Raw genomic sequence first — 14,398 nt, forward strand, 5'->3', positions numbered from 1 at the left:
GGTTTGAACATAAGTGTGGGCGGTTGGGTGTGTAGACGCGAACGAAGGGAGGATGACCCGGGCGGGCGTCCATCCACACGACGGGCGGACAGGACACGACGGCAACAGAGTGCGACAGCGAGTTGGCAATGCGGCGTAAGGCGGGCGCGACGAACAGCAGACATGGCGGACGGATGCGACAGTCATACGAGCTGGTTGCGACGAACTTGGGGAGCGCTCACAAATTACATATGGAATAATGCGAAGAGGTGCGAAGTTTATAAGGGCGTAGGTCGACCTTGCCTTTAGGCAAGGGCCGACCTGCCCATAAGATAAAAAGGGGCTTCAACGCATTTGTTTTGGGGTCGGCTTGTAAAGTTGACACCCCTCGATGGACGAGTTGGGATGGCTATATAAAGATAGCGCAGAGAGCTCATTTCATCATCAACGCACTTCGCTCTCTCTTGGTGTTTGATCTAGAAACAAGACGAAAGCAGAGTGCGCATTCCTCATGCGCATTAGCGAATAAAGTGCGCAGTTCAACCGGGGATTAGTTTGGAGGTTGAACAGTTCACGGTGAAGACAGTTTGGTGCAGAATTAACACGGTGGAGTTTGGAAGCTCGGGTGAGCTCGTGCCTACCGGAAGTAATTGGTATCGAATTGTTGTAAACGACAATCTTGCCTTTGTTGTAATTGTTCTAAGTGTTGGCCGTGGGCTGCCCAGCACACTTGTTGTAATATCGAAAAGAAGGTTCATAATATAATCGGGCGAACTCGCTCGGGAGTTGCCCCTCCCATTATAATTGTGTGTCAATGTTATGTGCTCGGTTTACATTGCATATTAATTATGTTGGCTGTGTTTATATATGAATGTTTATGAAGTTTTATGCGGATTACTTGATTGGAGAAGATTAATTAAGTACATTAACGTGTAAGGCGTAGTCTACATGTATGAGTATTACGAAAAAGAAAATACATGGTAGTGCCGCACCCCGCCAGATAACGGTTGAAAGACTACCGTAGACTCAGGGGCGTGACAGGTGGTATCAGAGCTCGGTCTAGAGCTGGTGAGCAGGGTTGCTCACACACTTGAAGTTGGCAGTTGACAAGGTTCTTGCAGGTGACTTGGGGAAGCCGATGAATGGTCGAAACAAGGTCGCAAAAGAAGATGGCCGCTAACTCTCAAGCTGGGTCTAGCCATACAATGAATGATCCCGTGAAGGATCCTCATCTTGAGTTCATGGGAAAGGTAATTGAAAGAATGGAGGTTGAGGATCCTGATAGATGGATCGAGCTGATTAGTGGGGGAGAGCCTCCAGGCTCTTCTCGCTCCACATCTTCTTAGATGACAAAGAAGATGGGGCTCATTGTTAAGCTGCTCATGGCAGTGAGCCCTCAAACTTGATTGAGCAGGTATGGCAAACATGACATGCTGCAGAAAGATGGGGTTTCCATGGACCTGGGCATGGAATCGTGAAGATGAGTGTTGGCACAGGGCTAGGATGTGTAACACTTGATGGGCAGATGGCTCATGGAGATGTCTTGGTGAAGGAATCACTAAGAAGGAATGTTGTCGGGACGACAACGTCTTCAGGTGGAGGAGAGTGTAACGCCCTGGCGTTTCGGGAAGAGGCACGCCTTCACCCGACGGGCGACCCGTGCACGACGGGCGAGCGCCCCGGGCGCGCGACCCGTGCACGGCGAGCGAAAGGCAGGTTCGGGCAGACATGACAACCGGCGGACAAGGGCGAGCTGTGGGCAGACTTGAACGCGGGTGCAGCTACCCGAACAGGCGGAACATCATACGGTTGAGGCTCGGGCGAGCCGAAACGATGAGTCGACACGAGGGCGACCCGCGCCCGACGGGCGGGCGACCCACACCCGATGGACGAACCAGCAAACGGGGGCACGGTGAACAGCAGCGAGTTGGTGAACACGGGCATGGGCGCGACGGTGAACAACAGCGAGCTGGCAGAGCTGGACATGGATGCGAGCTGGTTTGAACATAAGTGTGGGCGGTTGGGCGTGTAGACGCGAACGAAGGGAGGACGACCCGGGCGGGCGTCCATCCACACGACGGGCGGACAGGACACGACGGCAACAGAGTGCGACAACGAGTTGGCAATGCGGCGTAAGGCTGGCGCGACGAACAGCAGAGATGGCGGACGGATGCGACAGTCATACGAGCTGGTTGCGACGAACTTGAGGAGCGCTCACAAATTACATATGGAATAATGCGAAGAGGTGCGAAGTTTATAAGGGCGTAGGTCGACCTTGCCTTTAGGCAAGGGCTGACCTGCCCATAAGTTAAAAAGGGGCTTCAACGCATTTGTTTTGGGGTCGGCTTGTAAAGTTGACACCCCTCGATGGACGAGTTGGGATGGCTATATAAAGATAGCGCAGAGAGCTCATTTCATCATCAACGCACTTCGCTCTCTCTTGGTGTTCGATCTAGAAACAAGACGAAAGCAGAGTGCGCATTCCTCATGCGCATTAGCGAATAAAGTGCGCAGTTCAACCGGGGATTAGTTTGGAGGTCGAACAGTTCACGGTGAAGACAGTTTGGTGCAGAATTAACACGGTGGAGTTTGGAAGCTCGGGTGAGCTCGTGCCTACCGAAAGTAATTGGTATCGAATTGTTGTAAACGACAATCTTGCCTTTGTTGTAATTGTTCTAAGTGTTGGCCGTGGGGTGCCCGGCACACTTGTTGTAATATCGAAAAGAAGGTTCATAATATAATCGGGCGAACTCGCTCGGGAGTTGCCCCTCCCATTATAATTGTGTGTCAATGTTATGTGCTCGGTTTACATTGCATATTAATTATGTTGGCTGTGTTTATATATGAATGTTTATGAAGTTTTATGCGGATTACTTGATTGGAGAAGATTAATTAAGTACATTAACGTGTAAGGCGTAGTCTACATGTATGAGTATTACGAAAAAGAAAATACATGGTAGTGCCGCACTCTGCCAGATAACGGTTGAAAGATTACCGTAGACTCAGGGGCGTGACACCTAGGGTGGAAGTCCCCAGCTGAATGCGCAGACCCCTGCAGTTGTGTGCGCAGGGCAGACAAAGTCTGTAATCATCTGAAGATATCAATAAAGAGAAGCATTTTACAAACCCTGAGTTTTTGTTTCCTGTTAATGCATCTTGCCATATTATGTATGGATTTCATTTACAATGCTTATCTGATGCGAGAATGTATGTAATTATTTTGGTTAATGGAATGCAAGTAAGAATATCTGTTTACACAATGCTAACTGTGATTCTTTAGTAAGATAAATAAAACACTTAAAGATAACTTGGGAACTTGTACAATACGCTGTCATAGCAGCATGAAATTACTTGAACTGTAGGATAGGATTTTGTGAAGGCCAATCGTACTCCTTCGCGTAGGTACTGAAGAGCGGAATAGAGGGTTAGACTAACAGAGCCTAGAACTTAGCGAACTGCGCGAAATCAGGAACAAAGGGTACAAAGTGACATCATGACCATCTCAAGGTGTGGAAACTTGGTTCCAGCATCCCCTCATACTACTTCGGGTGAGACTTCGGTCGACGCTTCGTGGGATGATGCCGAAAGGGCCAGTGGTGTATGGATTTGTTTGGCTAAATAACGCTGAACCTAGGTCAGGCCCCACGCAGCCAACAAACAGTTTTGTTGCCACGACCGAAATATGCATAAGATATGTGTGATGTCGTATCATTGGAATCCAACTAAGAAAGAGATCAGATACTGGTTGCATAGGAAGATCCACAAATTCACGGCGCAAGAGAACAAAAATCTGCAACTGATAAAGGAAAAGTGGTTGTACAGGCACCTATATACAGAGATCCACGAGATATTTTTCTGTTCCTTTCCGATTGAGCTATACGAGTGCATCGTGAAGCTAGTGGATAGCCAAGGAAGGTCAAGACTTGACGGTACTATTGTTTGGACCCCATAGTTAGTACAGATATTGGAAGCCTCTGAGGATAAGATCGCCCACACTGTTGAACATTGGCTCGATCGCATCATAGGAGGATTTGTGATTGAATTCACGGTCAATACCTCACTTAGCTACAACAAGGCGGAGCGACGCTTTTTCAAAGGTCTGCGAGGTAAGTACTTGAAGTCTTTGAATACCTGGATTAAGACATTATTGTGAGAAAAACAGATTATGCAGCTACCTTGATGTTCGGAGCTACGCGAAGCGGAAATACTTATAGGAATGAAGGGAGAAAGGGTCCTGAATATAGTCCATTAATTTCACCTCCACTAGGTGACGAAGAGGGAGTAGCGCAGGCTTCTCCACGAAGTGAAATTCAATTAATAAGACAAGGATTCTTGTGACTGCCGCCTCCACCCACACCACCTCCAACTTCACCACCATCACCTGCGACTTCACCCATACCACTTCCACCTCCACCGTAGTTCAGCATGGCAAATCCAGTCAAGCTGCCTTTGTTCAAAGGCTTTGGAAATGAGGACTCGGGCCAGTTTTGATTCGTTGTGAAAGTTGTGTGGGAGGCTCAGGGCATTACAGATGATCACATGAAGAAGGCAACACTGGTTAGTGCTTTGCAGGATCGTGCACTAACCTGGTACATTAAATACTCTAATGATAACCTAATAGAGTAGCAGACATCCAGACCTCGCTGAATAAATAATTCAGTGGGCCTAAATCTAAGGCACAGTCGATTGTGGAGTTCAAGGAAATCGTGATGAAACCAGTCGAGACACCTTGGGAATTAGATCAAAGCTTGAAGTGTAAAATCCGTGAAGCTAATATGAACTTAACAGATGGATAGTACTGCGAATGGTTCATGTCTTCACTCCTGCCACACCTAAGGGTTGCGCTGTCACAAAAGAAGATAACGACTCAGGCAAAGGCCTTGGAGATTGCAATGAGACTGCATGAAACACCGATGCAGGATCCGAATCTAGGGTTTCAACAAATCCATACGCAGTTGCAAAATATTTGCCTTGAAATGCAAAGTTTGAAGTAGGACAGAACAATTCAGCCGGAGGTGCGGGAAGAGGTATGGTGCCTGAAATGTAAAGGTCAGGGGCATGACAAAGACCATTTCCTAGTCTTTGCGAACTATATTGTAGGAGGAGGACCGATGCCTTTGAGGCTGGAAGCTCAAGCAGGACCAAGTGCGGGGCCTGCGTTGTGGTGCGCTATATGTCAAGTAGCAGTAAAACATACGACAGATAACTGTCATTTGCTACAAAAGTTTGTACAAACACCGCAACAACTGTTATGCAACTTCTGCAGGTCAGTAGGGCATGATGAGCACAACTGCAGAAGTTATGAATTGATGATGGACAGAACACCCACCTATAGGGTTCAGGTAGAAATGTGCCCCCCTGACCAGAGCGCAGGGATGGCGTGAACAGGCTTTCAGGGACGCGGACGAGGGTGAGGCGGAGGAGGACCTGGCAGAGGTCGGGGACAACTAATCTGCTACAATTGCAGAGGACCAGGACACTACGCCCATGATTGTGCTAACCCAACGCGTCCGTCGTGCAAGTATTGCACTCTGTTTGATCATGAAACAGAGGACTGTCTTACACTGATAGCGAGGATACGCGACAAAGGGTCACTAACACCTCAACTGACTTAGAACCTGCAGATGATGAGGTATGAGCCTCGCGAAGACGATCCGAATGTGAATATAGTGCTCCGAAGTGGAATTGCAATAGGGGATGCTGAGGGGAAACAGTGCGAAGATAGCGCATGGGTTCGCAAAGCTCCTACGAAGGAGGCTGAATTTGATTTGGAGCACGTAAGTGAAACGTTCATGGAAGTAAAGAAGAGCTTTGCTGAGGCCTCCACCTCAGGGAGCAAGGATAAGCCTGATCAAGAAATGGACCCTTCTATGCTTACGACCTTTCTAGAGACCTGCATGAAGTTGTTGCATGATAGCAAGGCTATGAAGGGGTTACAAGATCTTATAAATAGATGCACCAAAAACACTCCGGGTGAACCACGCATGGTACGAAAGATTGGTAAACATAAAACAAGGACAGGACGAGAGATGAGGTTGACTGCGCAAATAGGAGAATACGAAAAGGATTAGGTTATTTTGGATTTGGAGTCAGACACGAATGTCCTACCGAAGCAGACTTGGGAACATATGGGAAGACCCACACTGCAGTGGCCTCCGATTCAGTTAAGGATGGAAAATCAACAAAAGATCGTCCCCGTGGGGCGGCTACAAGGGGTAACTGTAGATATTGAAGGCACGAGTGCATTGGATGAATTTGAAGTAATAGAAATTGTGGATGACAACAACCCCTACCCTGTGCTCCTTGGGATTGATTGGGCTACTGATATGAACGGGGTAATCAACCTAAAGAAGCGAAAGAGGATATTTGAAAAGAAAACACTCCGTGTAGTAGTACCCCTAGATCCTGTTGAAGGATCGTGCTATACTGAACCAGTCTGCGATTATGAGAGCAATGACGATCTGGACTATATCTATAAGCCAACAACGCGAGACCAAGATTGGGCGAATCCAATAGTGGATAGATGAATTACATGGGATCACGAGAGTTCCTACACCTTGGACTCTAATGAAGAATTAGAGCGCTGGCAGAATCAGTTACATGAAGTAACCAAACTAAGTTGTAACATGATGACCCGGTTGCTATGCTATGTGTCGTCAGAGGTAAGAAATCTTCCCACTTACGATGGCCTGAATGATGTAGATATATTTTTAGATGCATTTGAGAGGGATGTACCAGAGAAGCAGCGCTTCTAGGCTTTGGATTGGGCACTGCGAGCTATGCCTGCAAGATGGTGGGATATGCACAAGGGTAGCTTTGATGACTAGCATGAATGTAGGAAGATGATGAGAACACGCTTTGGAAACCCGAAGGTATGAATGACAGACAAGTATTACGAGAAGGACGATCCGACACACTTAGCCAAATGGGCTGAGGCTTACGGAGCGAAGCCCCAACCTGAATGGGTGCACTTGTTCTGTCACACCTTGGATGTCATCCCGATGAACTGGTACTTGGAAACAGAGCTCCGCCATGGTACGGGTAAATGGAATATTTTGCACAAAGGATTCATAATGAGATTCAGCTTGAAGACATGTTTGACTATATTGACGAGGTGCTACAAGAAGTGAAAGCAGCAATCTTTAGGATACCGCAGGATCCTTTAGACCTGATTCAACCCGATTGGACAACTCAGCTGAGCCACATGCTAGATTGCTATAACGTGACCACTGAAGAAGAAGATGAGGATCCGCGAAAGATTAACATCCCTGAAATAGAAGGTCACCGCGAGGTTGAGGGACCACAGATTGAGAATCTTGATATAACTGTGCCACTAAAAATGAAACAGGTAAATATTGGTACGGAGGCAGAGCCCAAATCGCAAAGATTGGAGATTATTGGGATGACACAATGGTGGATAAGGTCGCTAAATTGCTCCGCAAATACTAGGATTTGTTCCCTACCAAGTTTACAGATCTAAAAGGGATAATAGGAGACCTGGGTGTTATGAAGATCACATTGAAGCCCGACGCGAAACCGGTTAAGAAAAGACCCTACTGTCTCAATCCGAAGTATAAGGAGAAGGTCTGCTTAGAGCTAGACAAGATGCTCGCGGCACACATCATTGAGCTCGTAGAAGAATCTGATTGGGTAACCCCAATGGTGGTACAGGAAAAGAAGCATAAGGATGAAATAAGGGTATGCGTAGATCTCAGGAAGTCGAATGATGCTTGTGTACATGATCCTTTCCTGACTCCTTTCATTGATGAAGTGTTAGAAAATGTAGGTGGCCAGGAAGCATATTCCTTCACTGATGGGTTCTCTGGGTACCATCAGATTAAAATCGCGTCGGAGGATAGAAGGAAAACAACCTTCGCGACTGAGTGGGGATGTTTTCAGCACATTGTAAAGTCATTCAGATTGAAGATTGCGCCTGCGATTTTTTCGCGTGTAGTCATTGCTGCGTTCAAGGAATTTATTCACAAGGATCTGGAAGTGTACTTTGATGACTGGACTTTGTTTGGGCTGGTGAAACGCCATGTGGCAAGTTTGCGCCTGATGCTAGATACCTGTCGAAGATACCAGATCGTGCTCAACCTGAAGAAATGCATGTTTTGTGTTCCTTTTGGGACTCTGTTGGGTCATGTGGATTGTAGACAGGGACTAATGGTAGATCCCGCGAAGATCGTAGTGATACTTAACTTGGAAGTGCTGAGGAGTGTGAAACAGCTGCGTGTAACCTTAGGACATACTGGGTATTACAGGAAGTTTATCAAGGGCTATGCCTAGATCACCACGCCTATGGAAAAGTTGCTGAAAAAGGACATCACATTTTGCTGGAATGAGGATTGTAAGAAAAGCTTGGATGTATTGAAAGAAAAGATGGTCACCGCGCCGATCCTAGTCTTCTTGGATTGGAAGAAGGAGTTTCATGTACATGTTGACGCGTCATGTATAGCGCTGGGAGTAGTACTGACACAGGCTGGTGGAGGAGACTTGGACCATCCTATAGCATTTGCAAGCAGAAGGTTATCCAAGGTGGAGAAGAACTATTCAACCACTGAGCGCGAAGGGTTAGCCATGGTATAGCGCTCCAGAAGTTTAGAAGCTATTTGTTGGGTGGCCATTTTGAAGATGTATATAGATCATTCTGCGTTGAAATACCTGGTCAATAAGCTTGTGTTGGGGGGGAGAATTTGCAGGTGGTTGTTATTGTTCCAGGAGTATGATTTTGAAGTTATTGTGAAGCCTATACGACTGAACATGGGACCAGACCATCTGTCACTCATCGAGACAGGGGAGGAGCCCACTAATTTGGAGGAGGGATTGCCTGACACGCAGCTATTTGCAGTGTGCGTCCCTGATGGTGATTTTGAAGATATCATACACTTCCTAATGACAGGAACTGCCCCGTAAAGTTACACCATCTAGTAGAAGAGGGAGTTAGTGGTGTGCGTGGAAGACTTTTCTGTCATTGTTGGGCATCTGGACAAAATGGGGTCCGATGAGATATTGCAACGATATGTATTGGAGTTTGAAAGGAGCAATATCCTCGCGGACACTCATGGGGGCATCATGGGAGGAAATTACGCAGGGAGAGCGACCGTGCAAAATATTCTATGTGCAAGGTTATGGTGGCCAACCCTCCATCAAGATTCAAAAGCTTACTGCAAAGCGTGTGATGTGTGTCAAAGGACTGGCATGCCATCGCAGAGGATGAGCTACCTCTGAATCCACAGATGATGTTACAACCCTTTGAGAAATGGGCGATAGATTTTGTGGGACCCATGCAGCCCTAAGGGAAGAATACGGGAGCGAGGTACATTATCACTGCGATGAAGTATTTGACTTGATGGGCGAAGGCAGAGCCTGTGAAGGATTGCACAACCGTGACTGCTGCAAAGTTCCTCTTTGAGTATGTACTGATGTGATTTGGGTGTCCAAATATTTTGACGAGTGATCGAAGTATGCACTTTCTGAATGAGATGCTCAACGCGCTAATGGAGGAATTTCAGGTATATCACCAGAAGAGCATGCCTTATCACCCGCAGGCTAACGGGATGGTGGAAGCATTCAATAAAGTGTTGGAGAATGTGCTGACCAAGGTTTGCAATGCTCATCAAAGTGATTGGGACCTGCGCATACCTGCAGTACTATGGGCCTATCGAACTACATGCAAGAAGTTAACTGGACAGACACCCTTTAGGCTTGTATACGGTGTTGAAGCAATGATGCCCATGGAATAAATTGTGCCTAGTCTACGCATAGTGGCACTCAGGTATGAAGAATCGTGGAGCCCTAGAAGAGATGTTCGTGCAGCTGGCTGAGCTTGAGGAAGAGAGATTTCTAGCTGGATTTCACCAACATGTCCAAAAGTAGCACGACAAAGCATGGCATGATTGAAACATTAAGATCTGCACCTTTAAGGTAAATGACGTGGTTTTGTTACATGACAGCAAGTTTGATAAATTTCCAGGGAAATTCAGAATGCATTGGTTAGGGCCTTATGTCATTAAGGAGATTACCGACAGAGGAGAAGTTCAGTTGGTCAAGTTGAATGGAGATCCCTTCCGAGGAAAGGTGAATGGTAGTCGATTGAAGTCGTACATCGGTGGTCCGACCATGTGACTATATGAAGGTAGCACAGTCTTAGCACTCCAAGTAGCTGAAAGGAGCCGCAGGACTATAAATTACATTGCCCGGGTTGGGGAGATGCGCAATTGGAGGATTGTGCAAAGCAAGGAAGTGTCACAGGGTTCGCAGTAGCGCAAAGGGAGCTGTGCTACCTAGGGAGAATGGCAGATCCCTTCCAAATATTTTGATAAGTGATCGCGGTACGCACTTTCTGAATGAGACGATCAATGCGCTGATGGATGAATTTTAGGTATATCACCAGAAGAGCACACCTTATCACCCGCAGGCTAACAGGACAGTGGAAGCATTCAATAAAGTGTTGGAGAACGCGTTGACTAAGGTTTCCAATGGCCAATGAAGTGATTGGGACCTATGCATACTCGCAGTACTATGGGCCTATCGAACGACATGCAAGAAGTTGACTAGACAGACACCCTTTAGGCTTGTATATGGTGTTGAAACGATTATGCCCATGGAATACATTATGCCTAGTCTATGCATAGAGGCACTCACGGGTATGACGGATCGTGGAGACCTGGAAGAGAGGCTCATGCAGCTGGCTGAGCTTGAGGAAGAGAGATTTCTAGTTGGATTTCACCAACAGGTCCAGAAGTAGCACGAAAAAGCATGGAATGATCGACACATTAAGTTGTGCACCTTTAAGGTAAATGACCTGGTTTTGTTATATGACAACAAGTTTGATAAATTTCCAGGGAAATTCAGAATGCACTGGTTAGGACCCTATGTCATTAAGGAGATTACCGACGGAGGAGCAGTTCAGTTGGTCAAATTGAATGGAGATCTCTTCCCAGGAAAGGTGAATGGCAGTCGATTGAAGCCATACACTGATGGTCCGACCATGTGACTATATGAAGGTAGCACAGTCTTAGCACTCCAAGTAGCTGAAAGGAGGCGCGGGACTATAAATTACACTGCCCGGGTTGGGGAGCTGCGCGATTAGAGGATTGTGCGAAGCAAGGAAGTGTCACAGGGTTTGCGGTAGCACGAAGGCAACTGCGCTACCCAGGGAGAAATCGCACAGATCGGCCGGAAAGTGATCGTTAAAGTCAATATTCATGATTTGACGGTAGAAATGTGGCCAAATGGAGTGGGCGACTGGCATTTAAGACGAAATTAATGGGTCAGATCCTTAAAAATATGCTGTCAATACGACATTAATGAACCAAATGTGGAGGAACAGTCAGATTTGAATTCAAAATGCCCTATAAATTACAGCTGGCTGCCCAAGGAAAAACACTTGGCATTTTGAGAATTGAGTTGTTAAGCTCTCAAGTGCACATGAACCGAGATCTCTTTGAGGCTCTGATAGAGAGTTCAGCGTTTGAGCTATTACCAGAGACAACACGAGCATTGTTGAATAGTGGCACCCTCAGAAGCTATAGATACTGAAGCAGTGACAGTAGAGGAGTCGGTGCTAGAAATTGTTATGGAGGCAGAAGAAGCTGCTCCAGAGGTTGCCGAAGTATTAGTGGAAGTCCCCAAATCACCAAGGACGCCGAGACCAAAGTCGACCCCAACCAAGGAGAGTGTGAAGGATAAGAAGCGCAAGCAACTTGCAATACCGGTGCGCACATCGTCGAGAAGAAACCCACCGAAGGACAAGGCCACCGCATAGGAAAAGGTCAAAGTCATCAATCTGGAGCCAGAGGAGGAAGAAATCGAAGACATATCGATGAATAATGAGGACATGGGAATAGACATGGAGGAAGTTGAAGTCTAGGGTGCTGACCCTATCACTCGGTTTCTTGAGTACGTCCCTCCGCACAAGGGAAAGGCCAAGGTGCCAAAAGATATCGATGAGAGCAAGGTCCCCTGTAAACCCCTTTGCTTCCGGATGAGATTGTCTTCGAAGGACCATGCTTGGGGCAGGTTCCTCTGTTAAAGCTCGAAAACTGGGACTTAACTGACCATGAGAAGTTCCCTCACTTGGCAACCGAGCAGCTAATGCATCACATTATTGACACAACCACCGAGATGACAGCATTAGAGCTGCGGAAGTGGCTCATACGAGAAGACAAGGCGGGTCTGATCAACCTGCTATAGGTGCTGCACTACAACCACACCCCAATTACAGGCTTGGTCATCAAGCAACTGCTATGCTTGGTGCATGATGGGCATCTGTGGCTGGAGGAGCTAATACCCATCATTGATAGATTGATCCACAGGATCACACAGTTTCCCTACACAGGAGAAAATCCGGCCATGATGTTTGGCGGAAAAGGTGGTGAGCAGGCCCTTGCGGAGGCCATGAAGGAGAAATTTAAGCTTGTGAAGAAGCTGCACGGATATGCCATATCAAGCATCAGTGACCCTGCTATAAAGGTGGCTATGCAGATTTTGGAAGGGAAGGTGATGAGGAAGTGTTACGCCGATGAGGTGTTGGCACCTGTCATTACGCTAGCAGCCCAATGCGTTGAAGGAGTCCAGTTCAATTGGGCACACTATCTCTATGGTGAGTTCCTTGCGAACTTCCGTGAGGCACAGGAGTTCAGCAAGACGTTCCACTACGTGTGGCTCTTATTGTCTATTGTGTTGGTAGCATGGGAGCTGCCAAAGGAGAGTCAATTCCCTTTGGTCATGCCAGACCTACCAGAAGCAGCGAAGTACGCTTCGCTGTGGGAGACCCAGGATGCGAAACACATCAAGGACAGTAAGATCTTCTAGATCTTGATGGAGATGAACATCCGCATGGCCATCAATCGCAAACCGCGGTTGTTGTCTACGCTGTTTGCCAACCTGTAGGGCTACGTGGAGTTTCAGGTAGATTTTCACCATGTGTTCATCAGGGCGCAGAAGGACACTGCGTAGACATGATATGACTTGCCTTACTTGGAAATGGATGACACCGTTGATGCAGTACTCGATCGCTGACCTGCAAAATGGTGCACTACAACAGACTTGGTGGTGGGAGGGAGCAAGTTTGCTGCACAGTGCAATAAGGAGGAGGCTAAGCTCAACATGACACAGTTGGCTGAAAAGAGAAAGAAGGAGGCCGCTGACAAGGCCCAGGTGGAGCGTGATGCCGCTCAGCAGAAGGAGAAGAAAACAGGTGGAACAGAGCAGGGCTCTAACAAAGGCGTGAGGTTGCCTTCACCTGAGACAAAGGAAGAGACAGATGAGCAGACAGAGTAGCACAACGTGGACCCACAAGCGATGTTCGCCTGCATCAAATGTCCAAGGGAGAAAGAGAAAGGAGGGTCCAGGAAGAAATCCAAGGCCACTAAGACATCACTGGACCAAATCACTCTCAGAGAGGGTGATTTGCATGACATCAGCGACACGGTGCGGGATGTCACGGCGGAGGCCCTACAACAGTTTGAGGAGCAGAAACAACTAATATTGGGGGCTATCCAGATAGGTCTGCAGAAGCTACAGACCCGCGCGTCACAAGTTGGCACAGTGTCCACTAGCCTTGCCATCGGCACTTTAGAAGTTACTGAGATGCTGCACGCAAAGGTGTCCAGTGTGATAGTATTGCCTGATGGAGCAACTGACCACGAAGAATGAAGCTGACAGGTCCATTGTCAGCTCCCTCAAGGGAGTAGGGTCGAATCTGGCAGCGCTACCTAGCGAGGCGCTCCACCAATTGCAAGATGGAGTGATTACGGAGTTGAGGGCCCATGAGCACCGCACCCTACATGTGATCAGCGAGCATCAGATTAAGAATGAGAAAATGGCACTACAACGAGACTTTGCCATTGCCGCCGTGATCGAGGTCACCGACCAAACCAAGTGTATAATTCAGGTCGTGGAGGAGGCATGTTGAAGGGTCCCAAAGTTGGTCATTCCTAAGGATGAACCAGTCGAGGTGCACGTCTGCAAGATGGCTACAGGGGTGTGCGACGCTCGCATAGAGATGGCAAGGGTTCAGCTAGAGTTGAACCTTTAGATTACCGACTTACAGTCGAAAGCCCAACCTTCAATCCCGTTAGAAGTAAAGGAGCAGTGAGTAATCGTTGTCACAGAGGAAATAGCAGTGGTTGACAGTGCAATAACAGACTACACGCAACTTTTTGAGCAGTCGTTCGAGGTCCTGATGAGCCTATATGAGGACCCTAATGTACACTGACAAGAGACAAAAGCGCAAGAACTGCAGCAGTGCTATGATGATGTCAAAGGCATAGCACAAACTGTCGCACTCACATAGAGCCTGGCAAAGTTGCAGGAGGCTAAGTAGCTGAAAGAATAGCTGGATGCAGCGCAGCACAAGGAAGCAGTGCTGAAGGTGCAACTGAAGCCCTGGCTGGATGAGGCTTATGCGGTT

This window comes from Pinus tabuliformis, chromosome 8 (genome assembly GCF_031772625.1).
Source record: "Pinus tabuliformis cultivar Carrire ecotype Pingquan chromosome 8, CPIR1, whole genome shotgun sequence".
NCBI lineage: Eukaryota > Viridiplantae > Streptophyta > Pinopsida > Pinales > Pinaceae > Pinus > Pinus tabuliformis.